At 36.1% G+C, this 20,177-nt stretch overlaps 2 pseudogenes; one reads left to right on the top strand and one right to left on the bottom strand.

The window, feature by feature from the left end:
* The first annotated feature begins 3,432 nt into the window (after positions 1 to 3,432).
* Positions 3,433 to 10,528, top strand: LOC138834310 (ankyrin repeat domain-containing protein 49-like; annotated as a pseudogene).
* A 2,101-nt stretch (positions 10,529 to 12,629) lies between these two features.
* Positions 12,630 to 12,729, bottom strand: LOC138834323 (U6 spliceosomal RNA; annotated as a pseudogene).
* Positions 12,730 to 20,177: the final 7,448 nt, after the last annotated feature.

Genomic DNA, 20,177 nt, shown 5'->3' with positions numbered 1-20,177 from the left:
ATGATGTAAACAATGTAATAAATGGTAGACGTGTCAACAGAGTCAATAAAGTAAATGGTAAATAAATGAATAAAACAAGAAATAAAATGAATAACCTCACCAAACACGATATGGACTGAATATCTGTATGGAAGTATAAATCCTATCTTTAAAATATATATAAGGAGTATGTTTCCAGGACTGAGGCTTGAATTCAGACCTAGGGAACAGGCCTGAGTTTCTTGTCTTCAAGCATGGTCAGAGTCCCCTTCCCCACAATGCTGCATAATTACTCAGACTTTGAGTTCAAATCCCAGGTCTGGCAGAAAAAAATCGCATGAATGGCAAACTAGGGAGCTAAATATTTTTTTTAATTGCGGGCTATTGGGGAAGCCATAGCCCTACATGGCAACAGAGGCCTAGATTTCGAATCTCAGACATTCCACTTCTAGAAGGAGAGAGATCCAAAGAGACTAGTTCCCATCCATAGGAATAATGATGGAATGTTATCAATGTCAGAGTTCAATGAGTTACTCATGAATGATACTTTTATAAAATTAGGCATCATGATTTCAGTAGGCTGATTGGTTTTATTTAATATCTTATGAGACATTAAAAGAATACTATATCTTACAGGGACACAATAATTTCAGGACACTGATTTAATTAAAGATTTATTAAGGATGAAAATGATAACATTAATGACATGGAGGCATAATAAATACCCCAGAATTTGTAGGAATATAGTCTATAAAACTAAATAATGGATAGACATCTCTGGCACTCTATAAATATATATACATATATTAGCGTGCCACCATCTGCGTTTCAATCTCTTCTTGTTTTGTCAACCCTTGGGGCTCTATCTCAGGTCCTGAGAACTGCCCCAGGATGGCATGCTGATACTCACCCATTCATGAATTTGTCTCTGCAGGCCATGAGTTCAGATGCCAGCACTCCCAAACAATGAATCATGGAGTAAGAAGCTGACACATTTTTTTCCTTTTCTGTGAAAGTCCTGGGTGTCAGGTATAAAATGGAACACACATGCAGATCTATATCTTATGTAATCAATGTTCTATGTGCCATAAAATAAACGGTCAATACATGGATAAAACAAAAATAAAATGAATAACTTCACTGAATGTGATATGGAGTCAACCTATGGATGTAAATATAAATCATATATTTAAAATGTACATGAATAGGATGTTTTCTAGTGCTGAGGATCGATATCAAGCCTAAAGAAAAGACTTGAATTTCTTGATTTCAAGGGGGTGAGCTTCCCACACAATGCAACAGAGTTACCCAGATCATGAGATCTAATCCCAGTCCTGGCAGAAAAAAAATGGCATCTCTATACTATGTGACTCCAATTTTAGGTATTTCATTATGCCTCCATTTAATGAATGTGATTATTTAAATGCTTCAAAAAGTATTGAATAAAATCATTGTGTCCTATAATAAAATTGTGTATAATTTTATCCTAGAATCATTCAAGAACTTCCACTTCAATCACGACATACATCACATTCCATTGGTATTCATATGGATAAGATTTCATATGGATAGGAAGGAGTTTCTTAGGATCTCCTGCCATTTGGAGGTGGCAGGCCAAGAATTCGAACTGCAGGCTACAGCTCCCACCACTTCAACCTGAGGATAGAGAACTCACGGGTCTGTGCCAGAATATCAGCAAGATCAATGATTAGGCAGGCACCAGTGGTTCTCAGCAGTCTTCCATGATACTTCCAAGGCTGTGAAAGAGGATCATGATCAAAGACACTTTAGGCATGAAAGTATTAAGACCCCTGTCCAACTTCAGTGCCAACAAAGTCAGAAGTAGAGCAGTGTGGCTCCAGTGGTAGAGGGCTAGCCTTAAGCTAGCCAGATCCTGAGTTTAAGGTCCGGGACTGACAACAAACAGAAATACACAACAATCTGTGCAGCCATCTGGCTAAAGCAGGTCACCCTCTTGTCCCCAACTGAATTGGACAGAATTACCTGGGAAAGCGGCTGGGGGAGCTGCTGTCATTTGCCTGCACCCATGCTGCCTGCATCACAGTATTCTGGCCACACCTCCATTCTTTCTGGTTCTTTCTGACCAATGGGATACAAGAATGTTGGACACACCCACATTCTATGCTGCCTGGTAGCACCGGGATTTGCTCTGTTGGTTTACACCACTACCAGCAGTTGAGGAAGTTAGAGGTGGATGAGTGGTGAGCAAGAGTCTGAGGAGACTTTGCAGTAGAATAGGGGAATTGATGTCCTAGTCAGTGAGGGGGAGAACAGAGGATTTCCCAGAGCTTGGGAACATGGCCAGCCCATCTTTCCCATCCCAGTGCTCAGATGACTGAAACAGCATGACTCCTTGAGAGAGCTGCAGGCAAGAATCTACTGCCAGAAAACCATCAGAAGAATCCTCCCAAAAGACCTGCGACATTTAAGAAAACAAAGAACATGAAAAAGGGAGGGATCTCTAAGACAAACACCACTGGGGAGCGTGATTCAATGGAGGGTCTGGCCAAATGTGATGCTGACCACGGGCCTCCCCTGCCTTTGGACACAGTCATAGCCACCAGGGTACAGAGTGTCAAGGGTCCCCATACCACCAAGGATCTGCAGAGGTGCTAGTGACACGTGGTACCCACCCCGGACTACAGTAAAAAACAATCCAGATGCTCTGTGCCAAGATCCAACCACTGAAGCAGGAAAAGACAGACTTGCAGGATCCATTGGAGAAAGACAGGGAGAAGATAGCCCAGGTGCATGAAGCACCAAAAACAGAGCTAGAGATCCACAAGCCACCCATACAGTGGTCGGCTTTGGCAGAAAGTGACATACAGTCTGCACCAGCCTACGTGCGACAGGAGGCCAATGACAGAGAAATGGAGCATGAACCTCTCAGCAGCTGCCTACAGGCCACAGGCACGTGTCAGAGCTGGAGATGGTGGCTTCTGCGGTCACTGCTGCGCAGAAAGAGACTGAAATGTTCTGTGAACAGCTGTATGATGTTACCCTTCAGCTCAAAGAAAAGACCAGAAGTTTCGAGGACCTGGAGGAAGTGAACACAGACTTGCAGGAGAAGCTGGAAGCGCTCTGGACAAAGAGGAGCAACATGAAGAAGAGAATCTGTAAGTTCTAATAAGTGCTGGTGGGGCGTGAGGTACTGAAGAGACGACTGGACAACCTGTTTTGTCAGGTGACCACAGCGAATCTGGAAAGAGACACCTACACAGAGGATTTGAGCATTGAGTGTGGAAGGATGAGTCCCGGTGGCTGACTGAGCAGGTGAACCAACGAACAGAGGAGAAGGAATGAGGGGCAAGGCAGGTTCTGGACCTAGAGAATGAGCTAGAGGAACTGAGAAGGAAGGTTGCAGAGCCACGGTCCCCCGTGGGACCATCACAGACGGAGCTGCAGAAGCAGACCCAGTCCTACCAGACACAAATGGAGTTGAAAAACCTGGAGGAACAACTTCACATCCAGATCCAGGAAAACCAGAAGCTCCATTTCCAGAATGCGGAGCAGCAGGAGCAATTGCCGAGACTGGAGGAGAAGGCCAAGCATTGGCAGGAGATGACCAAGACCCAGCATCCTGGTCTCAAAGCAGCAGGTGAAGAGACATCTGTGGGAACAGCTGGACTGCTCAGAGGAGAAGATAAAGGAATGGAAAGAGGTAGCTGAGAGAGAGAGAGAGCTAAGTGTCTTGGGAGCCGCTGGAGCAGCAGAAGCAGTCCCTGGCCCAGCTGCAGGAGCTCAGAGCCACCTGTGAGCAGCACATAGTCTCCAATAAGTGGCTGAGCTCTGAGAAGGAGGCCCTGCAGCAGCACCTGCAGAGGCAGACCCAGCTTCTGGAGCAACTGAAGCAAGTGCAGGGCCCGACCAACTGGGGGGACCAGGTGGTGCCTCAAAGTGGCAGGAAGCAAAACAATCCCTGGCACCTGGTGTTTTTCAAGTAAGCCAGTTCCTTGTACATGCCTTCAAGCAACCACAGAGGTCAAGATGACTTTTTGAGCTTTAATGTCAGCTCCCAAATATGTGGTACTCCAGACATAACAGAGTTAACTTGCAAATGAGTATGGATGTGCATTTGGGTGATGGAAATATTCTACTTACACATGTGTAAATTAGATTTTTGGGGGTAGATTGTAGTTCTTGAATAAGAGTCTGGGTGATGTCCCTGAGCATTTTCTCTCAAGGCTACCACTCTACTACTTTGAGTCACAGTTCCAATTCTGATTTCCTGTTGGTTGTTTGGAGATAAAAAGCTCATTGGCTTTCTTGTCCAAGATGGCTTCAACCCATGGTCATCAGATCTAAGCCTACCAAGTAACCAGGATTATAGGCATATGCTGTTGATGTTTTTTAATAATTTAGTAAATTTTACAGTTACAGAAGTTATAAATTATCATTATAACCTGTGTAATATATGTGTGTATGTATATATCAATGCATACACATAGAAATATTTTAACATATTTTTGAATCTACAGTAGATATATGAAAAATGATTCTTCATTGTAAAATAAAATGGAAATCAAAGTTATTAAGGAACAAAACAAAGGAATTGTCACATGTTTCTTTTTGAATGTAATATGAATTGAGATAATCAGTTTGGGAAAACCATCTTTACTTTAAAAATATAGATGATGGCTATTAATTCCAATCCATCTATTTGCCCATATTGTGCATCCTCACATATGAGTTTCAAAATTAAACCACACTTTTTGCTTTTGTATTTAACTCACCTGTAATAATTTAGGATAGATGAAGTAATCCAATAAAGATTAAAATAATAGTAAGTGAGGCTATGAGTTAGAGCTGAAAATGATTTTAAATATGATAATAGCTAATTAAATTGCATTTTTCTTACTTTTACTCTATTGTCATATCCCTCCTTCTCACATTAAGAAAGTACATAGAAGGTTCTCAATAACTTATATGTAGAATCATGAAAAAATATATTGAAAGAATGAGGGCACGGTGTGAGTTTAGCTTATTGAGACCTGTAGCGGGTAATGTGTTTTTGAGGACTTGAAAAATGTTGTGATGGAGATGAAGGAAGGCATGTGCTTATTCTGAAAAATTGACCAGAAGATTGCTCCCAGAAAGATAGTCATGAATTCTTCCAAAAGGTTACAGTAAAATCACTTTCACAACCATGTTCACTGCAGCATTATTCACCCTAGCCAAGTTATGAAAACAGTCCAGATGCCCATTGGAGAAGGGATGGTTGGAGAAAGTGTGGCATATATACACAATTGGATTGCCCTCATCCCTTATGAAGATCGTTACATTATTTGCAAAGAAATGGATAGATCTAATAATATGTTAAGTAAAGGAAGTCAGAGCAAGACACACAAAGGACCCATGGTCTGTTGCATATTTGGAAGTTAGAACTTTATACAAGTTTACACAACAGTATTAACCAAAACATGATATTTGCAGAGGAGTATTTAAAGGTGTAATTTCTTATAAAATTGAACTTTTAATCCAACAAAATGAACAACAAGAAACTATCACTTGGAATATGTGAGGGGAAGTCAAAGGGAAGGAATAAAGAGAGTTATGGAGGAAGAGAGTGAAGGCATAATGTACAATGCAGACAGTAGGAAACTAGAAAAAATTAAAGTGGGATGAGGTTTGGAAGGGTCTGGGAAAGTTAAGTAAAGATCCACTGTACTTATAAACTAATCTGTTGAATGGAAATTCCTTTGTGCAACTATTTAAGTTAATAAAAATATAATTAAAAACAAAAGAGACATCTGATCTTAAACTGCATTCTCTCAAACCATGAGTCAATATAACAGTTTCCTTCTCAGAAACTTTCTTTGCAGGTCTTCTCCTTATAATGATAGGAAACTGACCAACACAATATCAATACACCAAACTGCACATCATAATGGTACAAAATATAAAAATCACAATAATGTTAGAATTCATCACATGATAAAATAACAGGTAGAATGTATCAAATGCTGATTGATTGTTTTTCCAAGTACTTTACCTATGGTATCTAATTTAATCCTCACAATAATCCCATAAAGTGGAACTACTTCCATTTTTAATTATCAGATGATATTGAAGTTTTCAGAGTTGGAATTACTAGTACAACATTGCACACATGGTAAGTGTTAGCCTGATGCCCATCTCCCACTATATCAAATTACCTCATTCTCTTTTATGACTAAAACACCAGCACTTACTCTACTAATTCTAGGAAAATTTCCCAGAATTATTGTGTACACTCTAATAATATCTCGCTTTATCTTTGTTAGAAAATAGATAACTGTAACATGAAAATTCCAAGTTCATAATCAATTTATACCTCCCTGGTGAAAGGAACTGCTAAATTATAACATTCTTGATTTCTAGCTCAAAATAGTAGAAACCATATTCTATCCCATGGCTCAACATGTACTGCCTGGGAACCCTATCTCTGTTTAACACAGTCTTACTGAAAAAATGACCTGCCCAATTCCTGATGGAAACAGATTGAAGGTCTTATGGACAAGTGATTTCCACATTGTAGCTCACCTAAGTTGTTTACCATTAAAAGTATTTTGATTGCTTTTTATACCAACATTTTGAGAGAAATGTACTACTTTAAAATGCTATTAAAGCAAGACTGATAAAAATCATCTTTGACCCCAGATAAATATTTTACCTTTCATATACCCAAAAATGCAATCTGATCTATCATTGTTAGGAACAAGAGGTTAAAAATCACAGACACCAAGACCTAATCATAAATTAAAGAATCTCCAACTTGTGAATATAAATAGTTTAAAAAGACATAAATACTACTGCGTTTAAAAAAATTCTTATGATACTGAAGTTTCAATTATAAACTATTAACACTTGAAAATAAGTCATTTTTTGGTATTAGGACACAAAACACAAGATTAATCCTAATCTTATTAAAAGACTTTTATTTATACTAAAAATCCAATCTTATAACTACGAAGATTCTAAAAACAACTGAAGTACAGAGACACAAAGGAAAAATTTAACTGCATCATCTACATTCAAAGGACTGTGTTAATAGAAAATAGTTATGTAAATAATTAGCTTACCCAATTCACTTACATTCTTTTATTCTATTTCATTTAGTTTCATAAAAACTGGCTTTTCATAAAATGATGTTTAAAAGCCTATATGTCCACTTACGTTTTCATATCTTAACAATATTTATTTCAGAAATGTCTTTAGCTCTATAGTTAATGAAGTGAAATAATAATAAACTATCCAAAGTCTTTTCAGAAATTGCAAGACTCATTCTGGGATGTTATTTATATTGGAAAAGATATTCGAAAAGCCTTATTTGTTAAAGTTGCCACAGTTACTCCCACAAAAGAGCCATTAGTGAAGATTCTTTTGCATGTACAAAACAAATTCAAATACATCCACAATCTGGAGATGACACATGTTTTTTTGTTTGTTTGTTTTTGAAAGGAATATCTAATAAGCATATCCACAATACTGATTTTCAGTCAATATGATGGGATATTCAAATGTAATAAATATGGAGTTATCTCTTAGTGAGAATAGATATGATCTTACAAAGAAAGATTTTTTTTCAACAGAAATCTGGAAAGAGTTTATCCACCTTATGTTTCACAGGAATAACCAAAGAGTAATACCTGTATGTTTGTTGTTCAAACTCACTCCAATTTTATATCTTAAAAGTATAACCAATTTAAGAGGTCAAATACATATTTTGTACTGACAGTCATCTTACAGCAATAACTTACTACCTAACTATGTCTTTATCTTCTTACCTAACATATAATAAGAGCTGAAAGCAGTCTCTTTCATCTAACTTAATGCTGTAAATGCTTTGGTTATGAAGATGTTATTTGGCAAATAAAATGTACAAAAGGATGGTTCCACTGAAATGACATGACAGAACATTGATAAATAAAAATCATTGCAACACAGTTAACTCTGAAAACTCACCCTGTCCACATTGGTAAGCAACATTGCAACAGCACATGCAAACCTATACACATACACACATGTGCACACATATACACACATGTACATGCATGCTAAATTCAGGGTTTATTATACAAAAAAGTTCAAATAAAATATTAGTGATTAGTACAAATGATAATTTGCCTTATTACAGAATGATATACAATCCAGTCACCACAGTTGTTACATTTTACCTGCCTCTCCACATGTGACCACTTAATTTATTTTAATTAATTAATTAATTTGTTTGTTTGGTAGTAATAATAGGGCTTGACCTCAGAGCCTGGCTCTGTCTCAGAATTTAGTTTTTCTTTAGTTTTCTCAAGGCTAGCATTTTACTGCTTGTACCACAGCTCCATTTCTAGCTTTGGCTGGTTACTTTCAAAACAGAATCTAATGGAATTTTTTTTACTTGGTCTGGTTTCAAATCACAATCCTCAGATTTCATCTTTCTAATAAGCTAGGGTTAATAATATGAGCCACCAATGTGGCCTCTACTTTTGCCTCTATATTTATCTAATGCACATACTTACATAGTAATTTTAAACTGAGTATAGAACCAAGATGTACAGTGATGATATTGTCCTATCAGAAATTCAAGTTAGTAATTTAAATTTCTTCTTGAGTCCATACAAAAATGACATGATATAGTATAAGAGAACTCACGATTGAACATATGAGCTTTAAGAGATTTCTAATAGATCCATTATTTATTGTCACCCAACATTACAAATAATGTATAATGCAGTAGTAAAATAGAAGTCCTTTGCATGACTATTTAAATTCCTTGTTTTTTTAAAGACACTTTGTTTTCATCTAAAAAAGCAGACCTGTCTATCGTCTTCAAGTGATTTTGATGACTGAAGGTGCTTAATGAGAAGTCAATATGTATTAGTAGTGCTTTGCTATCAATTAAATCTTACTTTTTCTTCTTGGAGAATATAATGATCAAAGCAATAGTTGAGAATCAGCAAGCAATAGTTCAGAATCATGCTTCCAGTGCAAGGGGATCACCAGTAAGTAATCCTTGACACCATTTTCCACAAAGCTTTGTCAGAGATATAAGCGGCCTGCCTTCTCTAGCTGCTTTCCTTGCTCGGACCTATTCTTTCATTGTACAGGAAAAGTGTGATTCAATTGATTTCACTCAGATCTGTTATTAGAATTATCAAGGATTTAGATTCTTGTCTGTAATTTGGTCAAAGCTATGTCTCTTTATGTAGGCTACTAAAAATGTATTTACTAATTTCAAGTAAATACATAAATTCTATTTCCATCTTTTTTAAAAAATAAAATTCTGTTTGCTCTATAAATTGATCAGAGGCATGGATTTTGTGGCTAGCTAGAGCATTGCACATCTCTCTGTCTCTCATTTCACCTCTCATGGTTCTCATAGATAATATGACTGCTCCACAATTATCCTAATTTATTTTGCTTTTATATTTTTGGTTGAATCATTTCACTTTCTGCTCTGCCATTTCCCAAATTATTTATATAGAAAGCATTATTTCTTTTTTCTTTTTTTTTGTCAGTCGTGGGGCCTGAACTATGGGCCTGGGCACTGTCCCTCAGCTCTTCAGCTGAAGGCTAGCACTCTACCACTTAAGTGTCAGCCACACTTCTGTATTTTTATGCTTATGTGGGCTGAGGAATCGAACCCAGGGCCTTATACGTGCAAGGCAAGCACTCTACCACTGAGCCACCTTCTGTTTTCTCATTCCTAGAAAAAGCTGCACAAGAAGACAACACTGATTCTCATTTTCAGTCTGTACATTTGCATATGGAGGAACGTCTTTCCTCTGTTCTCCATCAATTCCCTACTTTCCAGTTAGAATGATTTAGAATAATAAAAATGAAAAAAGATTAAATAAATAATGAAAAAAAACATGCAGAAAATTCACTGTGTTTTTCTCACCAGTTCAACCAATGTAAACTATTGGGGAAATACATAGACACCTTATTCCCACTGGCACTGAAAGTCTCTAGTTAAGCAATTCTGATGAAGATGAGGAACAAAATGAAAAAGTGATGAATGGTATCAATTGCAAGAAAAAAAATGGAGTCGGATCCAAGCAAATTTCTTCTTTGGGCTGCTGAAAATAATCGGCTTAGTAGAGTGTGGAGACTACTTTCCATAAAGGCCACTCATGTGAATACTAGAGATGACGATGAATATACCCCTCTTCATCTAGAAGCCTACAGTGGACAGTTAGATATTGTTCGTGAGTTGTTGCCTCAAGCAGCAGATATTCATGCAATAAATGTGAATGGTTGGAAACCCCTGCACAGTGCTTATTCTTGGAATAATACCAGAGTGGCTTCTTTCTTACTTCATCATTATGCAGATAGCAATGCCCAAACTAAAGGCCTCTTAACTCCCTTGCGTTGTGCTGCTGGGTATAGAGATAGCGAAGGTACGCTGGACCTCCTTCTGTTCAACCGTTATATCAAACCAGGACTGAAGAACAAGTTTGAAGAAACTGCCTTTGATATTACCAAAAGGATAAGTATGTATCACTACCTCTTTGAAGTTGTGGAAGGCTGTCGAAAGAAATTGTTCTCTTAAGTCATAATGGTTCAGTTAAGTATCTTTTTTTTTCCTTTTTTTTTTTTTTTTTTTTTTTGGTTGAGTTTTTTTTTTTTTTTATTGTGAAAATACCATACAGAGGAGTTACAATTACATAGGTAAGGGAATGAGTACATTTCTTGTCAAACATGTTGCCTCCTCCTTTATTTCCCCTTCCCATCCCTTCCCATCTCCTCCCCTCTCTACCCCTCCCCCCACCAAAGTTGTAAAGTTCGTTTTTCGACATGTCTTGTACATCTCATTGTTGCAATGGGTCAATCTGTGTCCCTATTTAAACAATTTGTTTTTCCCCTTCCCTTTCACAAATCATACCAACATCAAATACAATGAAAGCAGGGATTATACCATGGGAGAGGGACATAAAAAGCAACAAAGAAATCATCTTATAAATATGTTAGAAACAATCGCAAGAAAGAAGAAAAACATTTGAATCCTTATCTTAGGGTTCATTTCGCCAAACATCAACTTATCTGATCATTTTGACTTGTCTCAGACATGTACTAGTTATTGCAAATAAGGGAAACCATGGGACCAATGTTTTTTTGGGCCTGGCTTACTTCACTTAATATTTTTTTTCCAAGTCTTTCCATTTCCTAACAAATGGGACAATGTCATTCTTTCTCATGGAAGTATAGAATTCCATTCCATAGAATTCTATTTTCTCAATCCATTCATCTACTGATGGGCATCAAACAAGACCATACTAAAGCTACCAGAACAAATATGTTTATTGCAGCATTATTTAGCATAGCTATTAGTTAAGTTCCTTAAACTTCAAAATGCCAATCCATTCTTTGTGTCCATACAAAATACTTTCACAACCCAAATAACAGCAATATCTTACTGTAAAAATTCTGTGGAATTTTTCCAAATGAATTGCCTGACTTTGATGTAAAAATGTATTTTAGTTGTTTGTATACATCTATAATTATTTCTGCAGATTTTGTGATTTTTTAATCAGAAATAATTTGAACTCATCTGTTGAAAGGAGTAGTACAGAAACTAAAGATATTTGTTTATTGTCTGAAAAAATATTTTTTAAAATATTCTATATTCTGTGTTTGAATAATATCCATAATCTATTTCACTCTCTCCTGGATATACTTTGAATTGAACATTGTTTTATAATATATAAATATATATATATATCCATTAATAAATAGTCCTTTCAAATTACATTCCATATAGAAAATTTAAGATTCCTTTTTTTCTAGGTCCTTATGAAAGACCCCAGACTCCTAGGAGACTTTCGTCAACGGGAGGGCGCCCCAGAAACTCAGACTCCAGGCTGGGAGATGCAATAAGCAAGAGGAATTTATTTGACGTTTGCGCAAACGGACTCTCTGCCCCGGTCAGTCAGAGAGCCCCGAGCAGCGGTTACAAGCCTTTTTAAAGGCAAAAATCACAAGATTAACGCATAACACAAAGCATCCCATGATTGGTCCATTTAAAGATCATCATATATGCCAACAATCACTTTGCCACGCGGGAAATTTTGTAACACTCTTTGTAAAACAATTGGCTCATGGTTGGTTTAATGGAGGGTTTACATGGTTACAGGCCTATGATTGGTTGACATTTGGCCCAGTTTATGGTCTGGCCAAGTGGTCGTTGTCAAGATCCGTCCCAGGGATTGCTGAACTAAACTGGAACTGAAAAACATGTACTATCTATAACCGCTGTCCTTGTTCTGGGGTGGGCTGATATCCGGACATCTGGGCCGGCCAATATCCCGGAGTCACTGCCCAGTTTTATCTGCCAGGGAAGGGGGTCTGAATACAAGCATATTTACAGAAGCAAAATCAGCAGTTAGCAAGTTAGTAATGGCAATGTTAAAGTGATGTTTTTAATTTTTAACCCTTCACTTATACTAGTATATTTCTTAAGGATAAAATGACCATGTTAACTAATTTCAAAAGTTTTGTAAAGGTTATTGTATATAAAGGCCTTTCTAAGGTGAATGTTTAATCCACTGATATCAAACTCACATTTAATTCTAACACTTGCATGTATTGTCACACGTGTAATTTTGTAATCAACTTTTTAATAACTGTTTTTCATTTCTTGCATCTGAAGAATGAAAACTATGGAATACTTCACAAATTTTCATATTATCCTTGTGCAAGCACCATGTTAATCTCTGTATTGTTGTAATTTGGGTATATGGGCTGCTGAATCATGTAGTATCTTCTAAATTTAAGTAGTTAATGATGCAATCTTTTTACAGGCTTATATCCTTGGGTGCCTTTTTGTAACAAGGAAGCCTTATTGTCCCTAACAATAATATTGATCTTATTTCCCTAAAATAATATGTATAGTGAAAAAAATTTATATTGTTCAGTCGATTGCTCACATTTGTATTTTTTGTGAATGACAATTTTAATTCTTTTTCATTTTAGATTTGATCATACTTTGAAGCACTTATAGCTAGATCCTAAGGTAATGGCTTTTTCCAGTACTTATTTATGCAACTGAGTTAGCTTTGTGGAGCTAATAGATTCAAAGTAAGCCTTGCTTAAGAGCTACTTCTAAACTTCTGCAGCTGACATTTTCCCAAATGAGGTCTTACCGGCACAAATGTCTACCTGACCCTTTATCCTTCTTCCATGTAGGAACAGACCAACAGAATATCCTATCTTTACAGCATAGTTTGTCTTACTGGAACCAAACTAATCTTAGTTACAAGTGATCATAGAGAGATGAACAGTTAAGACAGAACTGTTCGGACTAGAAGGAATTTTATCAAAATTTAATTGTTTATTATACTTAACATTCCAAAAGTAGCAAAAGCCAAGAAGCTGAAAAAATTGTTCATATGCATGATTACCTAATGTCTGGCCTGTCTACCTTCCAACCAGGCAGAAACTTACACTACTGACTTTCTATCACCAAATATTTTCATAGTTGCAGGAGAAGTCCATATGTTTCCCCACTTTATTAGGCCTTACATTGGTAATGTTTTAATCACAGTGTTTCCTCTTGCCTCCAGGCTGTAAATCTACAAATGGTAAACTTTAGGTCTATCTCTACCAAACACTGAGGTAGAGATAATGAAATAATACTTTAAGAGTTGTCTTTGATACCCTAACTGCAACAGAACAATGCAAAACATGTGCCCTTTTGTATTATATATAGTTATATAACTTATATTTATATGTGGCGATTTTATATTTCACACAGTGAAACTTATTAGAATTAGTTGATAATATGACAAATACATTGATACTTATATATTCCAATAAATAGAATTGGAATATAAATAATTAGGTTTATAATACATACTAGAATATAAAAAGTATCAATGTAATGTCTTCAGTATAATCTTGTGTTACCTTCTAAGTGTTCTTGTTCTTCTGAATTCACATGGTAAAAAAAAATGTTTTCCTCTAATTTATATGGGATTTTACTCTGTTGCTCTGTTTGGTTTTAAACTCACGTGTTCCAAACTGTTTTTCTCCACATTTCTGAAGCATTCCTATTGGTTATACCCAAATTTTGTTGATATGATGTCTAAAAGATATTATTCTTTTGCAAGACACATGGGTCTTTGGATCCCAGGTCCCAGTTACCCACATCATCAGATAACAGGGTCAAGACTTCTTACCTAGACCCATGCAACATTCCAACAGAAAGTAATTGAAGAGCCATGCCAATTTCTCATTTCCTATAATATTTCAGGCCCCAATTCCTTGAGAAGCAGGAATTAGCAGTAAACAATAGTGAAATGCAAGGCAACATAAAATGAAGGATGAGATCACAAAATCTGAGAGAAAGAACTGTAATTCCAACTTTCAATTTACAGATGACCAGCCCATATCTGTGAACAAGATCACAAAGTGTCAAAAGATTATTGTTAATATCCCTCCCCTAGTGACTAATGAAAGATTACAGTCCAGCATAAGTAGGATAGAAAAATAGCTCCTGGAAAGATACAATTGGTCTACCAAAGCCAGGAAAACTTGACTTAGAGGTCAAATGTACTTCAGAAAATATCATTAATTGAGAAGATCCTTAGTGCTTCAAAACAATGGTATGTCAGTAGAACTTGGTACTGTGGTATAAAAATGTTGTCATTCTCATAACATTTAATCTCCTGCAAGTGTATTCTTTTCAAATAATCTTTGAAAAATCACATTCACAAGCCAGGCGCTAGTGGCTGATGCATGTAATCCTAGATACACAGGAGGCTGAAATCTAGGATCAAGGTTCAAAACCAGCCCAGGCAAGAAAGTCTGTGAGACTCTTATCTCGAATATCGGAAGTGGTGTGTGGCTCAAGCGGTAGAGTGCTCGCCATGAGCTGAAGAGCACAGGGACAGTGCCCAAGCCCAGAGTTCAAGCCCCATGACCTACCAAAAAAAATCATATTCGCGAAAATACCATTTGACAAATAGATGATACTTAGTCACAATAGAGTTACAGTAAAGTTGATTTATTTACACTGCACTAATGCCAATCAGGTACAACCATTTATTAAAGTGTAGAAATAGTACCACCTACCATTTGTGTTGTTCATTTGGTGCTTTCCAAAATTTGTTAAATATATCATCCTCTCATATTTCAAACCCAAATGTAAACTAATAAAGTTAATTTCATCACTTAACAAGGTACATTTTAAGAAGTCACAAATAGTTGCGTTATATGTTGTGTGACAAACATAAAATCTGACTTCTATTTCTATCATATTCTTCGATAATACTAAATTTTTTTTTTTGGGTCCGGTCATGGGTCCTGAACTCTGGGCCTGGGCGCTGTCCCTCAGCTCTTCAGCTCAAGGCTAGCGCTCTACCACTTGAGCCACAGCGCCACTTCCGGCTTTTTTCTTTTTGCTTATGTGGTGCTGAGGAATCGAACCCAGGGCCCCAGGCATGCAAGGCAAGCGCTCTACCACTGAGCCACCTTTCCAGCCCGATAATACTAAATTTTAATTTTCTTTTTTCCAAAACTTATAGGTGGTAGAAAATATTATCCCATGTAAAATAAAATAATCACACACAATTTTACAAAACCATTTATAAAAATGGTACTTAGGAATACAGTCTAAATCATTTTAAACTTTCTTGTTAACTAAAGATTAATTTTCCAAATAGATGAGAATAAAATCATATCTATGTGGTTCACATCTCCAGTCTTGCAAATTATTACAGATGAATGAATTATGGAAATATAAGCTGACATCAGTTCAAGTATATGCAGGATTGAAACTCCATGGAATGTATATAAACTTTTCAAAGAACTAATGGACAGTTTAACAGAAAGACTATCAGGAAGTTGAAACCAGAGAGGAATAATAGTAAAGACATTGAATGAAAAATGGACAAGGGGCAAGAACAGCTAGAATACTCAATGTTCACATGTGATAAAGGAAGTGGTAAGTTTGAAATAAATCTTGGAGAAGGGGTTGGCTGAGGATGATAGAATGAATGAATCAAATCCAGGACAATCTAATCCATTGGACAATCAGATGGACATATTTAATTGTAACACACTTGCACAACCTTTGGAAATTCAGTGAAAACACACACAGAAATTACAACCAAACAGCAATCTCTAGAGAGTATGAATATGATCTCTCAAAATTTTAAGCAGTTAATGAAGGGCAGTCTTGGGAAAAGCAAACAAAACTATTCAAAGAGGGCAATTTGGGGTAGAGGAGAAATTTGAACAGATTTAAATAGCTTGTCTAAGGTTATAAATCACCTATATTTGCTGCAAATATTATCTTTGTTCTGTGAGTTCTCTGTCTGAACTGGATACTCCAGTCCTGAGCCACACTTGATAGCTTGTGAAGACAGAATGGAAGAAACAAGATCAAGAACCCATTACTCCATTGGAGAGAAAACAATCCTCTATATTTTCATATCTCACTTCACTACTCTTTCTTCATACTTTTAAGTCAATTGATTTTGAGTTATATATTTCCATCTTTGTTCTGGAAAAGTAATTGATGAAAGTAATTCACTAAACATTATTTGTCATTTTTTTATTGTGCTGTTTACTTGTTCAAGGGAGTACAGTAAACTTCACCTCTGCATTTGGTTGCAAAGGTGAAAACCCAACATTGATGTTAATCAGGACAAGCTCTAATGTAAAACTTTGTCTCCAAAAAACCCAGTCCAAGAAACTGTGATCACAAATATTTTGATATCCTTTTTTTCTTTTTTCTTTTACCTTGGAAGTCTTGTGTCTAAAGTGCCCACAGAAATAAGTACTCCACTAATTTTTGATTCAATCACTTCTAACCCCAAAGATATATTTTGCGAACAAGATGATTAGAGGAAACCGAAGAATACTCCACTTTTATCTTCTCTCTTAAGACTCTCCTTAGATTCCATATCAGGAACAGTGAAGTTATTCTTTGCAAAATTATTTCAATAGATTATTATTTTCTCTTCGTCTTGCATTTGCTCAACAAGATGTATGGAGGAGAATAGAGTTAAATTACCCATACCTTGGAAGAAAGTGTCCGTTACAAAAGGACAATGATTCCATGTCCTACTTCTATGTCCTCCTTTTAGCTCTTGTCTGATTTCCAATTAATCACAGCTCCTTGCCTTCAAGTCTAGTGAAGCTGAAGGACTATAAGGCCTCCCCCACTGCTACATCTTCATGGTTTCTCCATTAAAATTCTTTTAAGTTGCCTCATTTTGATGTGGAATTTATTTTCATGTCTTCATTCAATCTATTCTGCATTATAGTGAGCCAAATAGGCTCTGTAAATTCACTTTAGGTAGCAAAAATATTAAGACAATCTATATCAAAAAGTTTTGGCCTCCCTCCACTGCTGAAGACAATTTGCTTAGCTAGGGTTTCTAAGAACACTGTTTTCTTCTCTTTCTTTTTTTTTTGTGGGGGGGGAGGTATGGTCGTGGGGCCAGAAGTCTGGGCCTGGGTGCTGTCCCTCAGCTCTTCAGCTCAAGGTTAGCGCTCTACCAATTGAGCCACAGCGTCACTTCCGGCTTTTTTCTTTTTGCCTATGTGGTGCTGAGGAATCAAACCCAGGGCCTCATGCAAGGCAAGTGCTCTACCATTGAGCCACCTTCTCAGCCCAGAACACTGTTTTTTCACCTTTTCAATTTGTTCTATTCTTTTCTGAACCCAAAATTGTTTGGCTTATGTAATAAGAGAAGTCTTCACTATCTCATGTTAACAAGGATATTATTTTTTTGTGAGCCACTTAGAAATGTGAAATAACTGGTTTGAAGTATCCAATCAGATTTTTTTCTGTGTTTCAGTGCTTCAAGTGAAAAAACATTGTGGAAAGTATTACAAACAGAAGAGTGTATACCCAATACCTTCTTTCATTGTGGAGGGCACTCTCGCCCTAAATATTTTGACCCAAATTATCTTTTTCAGAGAATTACTGTTTCGTAATTAAAGGTTAATTCACAAATTTTTATGTATTTTTAAAAAGAAATTTGAATTAAATTGCACTATAACCTTTTTTCAAACCATGAAAGTATATTTCCTGGGTAAGGACAATTCTCAAGGAAACCTAGAGGACTTACAGCAAGGTTTCTGAGTTTTGTTTGTTTAGTGTGAAAATGAACGATATTCACTCACATTGCTCCCTCTCCACAAAGTCTCCATGGATTTCTTTTCATGAAAGCCTAATTTCCCAGGTAATTTTAAATTTTCTTAAAATTTAATTTTAAATTTTCTTTAAAAGTTTCAACAATTAAAATTCACCTGTCATAATTTTAAAACTCTTTTGAAATTCCTTTATCAGAACTGGTATTTCACCAACCCTAATTCCCCCTTTACCATCAAAAACAGTTAACATGTTTTCACGATTTAGTGTCCATGTAACTATTAATCTCCAATGTCTTTGTTATGCGTATATGACCATATAAGATGATGCTGAACAAAATGAACTCCAAGATATGGAATCAGAGATTTTTATTTGCAGTTGTTTTTTTTAATATATTATGTGATTTCTAGTTTCTTTAGATTTTTCCCCTATGGTTTATCCCTTGCTGTATTTGATTTTGGTACCCTGTGTATTGTGTATACATTTATCTAAATTAAGGACCGGAAGAGCAACATCATAATGGTGACACAAATGACAAAGGGCAAACCAATGCAATAGCAATACTCCCAAGACAATATGTTGGAAATATACACTACAACTTGTGAGAGGTACTGAAGAGAAGGAAAACTGTCAGAAAAATGAAGGAAGGGGTAAGCTTGAAAAGTTATGTATTCAATACCTTACAATTACTGTAACCGCACTGTACATCACTTTGACAATAAAATTAAAAAATAAGCTGCATAATATAAAATTTTACTGTACTGGTCTAGTTATATTATTATCTATATAGTAAAATTTTAAAAATCAATACTATTTGGCATCTAATTTGATTTAATTACCCCTTCTTTATCAGAAGGTCATCAAGTTGAATGTTATCCAACTAGACAATATTTTCACAATATACTTGCGTATTTTGAAAACAAATAAATTTAGCACTTTCACACACATAAAACAAAAAACAGTTTAATTCTATGGAAACCCATAACTTTTAAAGTTAAATAAGTTGTTAGGACAGAATATATGTGTTCTTCAAAATTCTTGTGACTAATAACTACTCCTTTTCAAATTCTGAACATTCCATACCTGAGAGATTCAAAACAGTACTTGTTTTCATGTTATGTAATTCTTCAATAGATGCAGTTTCCAATAGGGTGTTACAGATTTAGAAGTCAACAGGAAAATAGCCACATTCTGGTAGATGATAAAACTATGAAGCATCTGTAATAATACTTCAAGAGTAAGCAATCCCAAGCTTTATGCCATAAAGTAATCCTAGCCCAACAGTTTCCAAACTGTAAGGTGCACCTTAAAATTCCCTTAATTCACTTCATGAATAGCTTATTTCTACTGTGAAAAAGTACTACACCTCTGGTATTGTGATTCCCTCCTTGTTCTGCAAAGAACACCACAATAAACTTGCTTGCATCAGTTTTCCCCCAGTGGTATTCTTGAGATCAGAACACTTGCAAATATTATTTATATTTATACTTTTTAACTTTCATTGATATTCAGGATACTAAGATCAGAAGATTATGGTTCAAAGCCCATCCAGGCTGGAAGGTTCCTTAGAATCTTGTCTCCAATAAACTTCTCAGAAAAAGCCAGACACTAGTGGCACTGAGGTTGAAGTGTTAGGGCAGATGCCCTGAGCTCAGAGACAGTGTCCAGGCCCAGAGTTCCAGCCCTAGGACAAACCAATAAAACAAAAATAAAAATGAACCCAAACCTAGCATTTTTCTCATTGTATACAGAGGAACATAACTAAGGAAATTGCTTCCTGTGTTACATATAGATAGAAAAAAAGATGTCACACAATTATTCTCTTCATACCATGCTATACCAAACCCTCAAAAATGCTCTTTTTCTAAATTTATAAATTAATGTCATACATTTGTTGGCAACTCTGTCTAGATTATTCACATTATCATTTTATACATGAACTGTTGGGATTATCTATTAACTAAGTTCTAATTGTAACTCTCTTGAAAGAATAATCTAGGCAAATTGAATGCCAGAATCATTTGTGAATTGGTCAATTAAAACCTCTACTTAAAAATAATTTTGTAGCAGGGCGCTGGTGGCTCACGCCTGTAATCCT

Source organism: Dipodomys merriami, unplaced genomic scaffold (genome assembly GCF_024711535.1).
Source record: "Dipodomys merriami isolate MVZ:Mamm:240054 unplaced genomic scaffold, mDipMer1.0.p SCAF_211, whole genome shotgun sequence".
In the NCBI taxonomy this organism is placed as follows: Eukaryota; Metazoa; Chordata; class Mammalia; order Rodentia; family Heteromyidae; genus Dipodomys; species Dipodomys merriami.
This window is presented reverse-complemented; position numbering and strand designations above follow the sequence as displayed.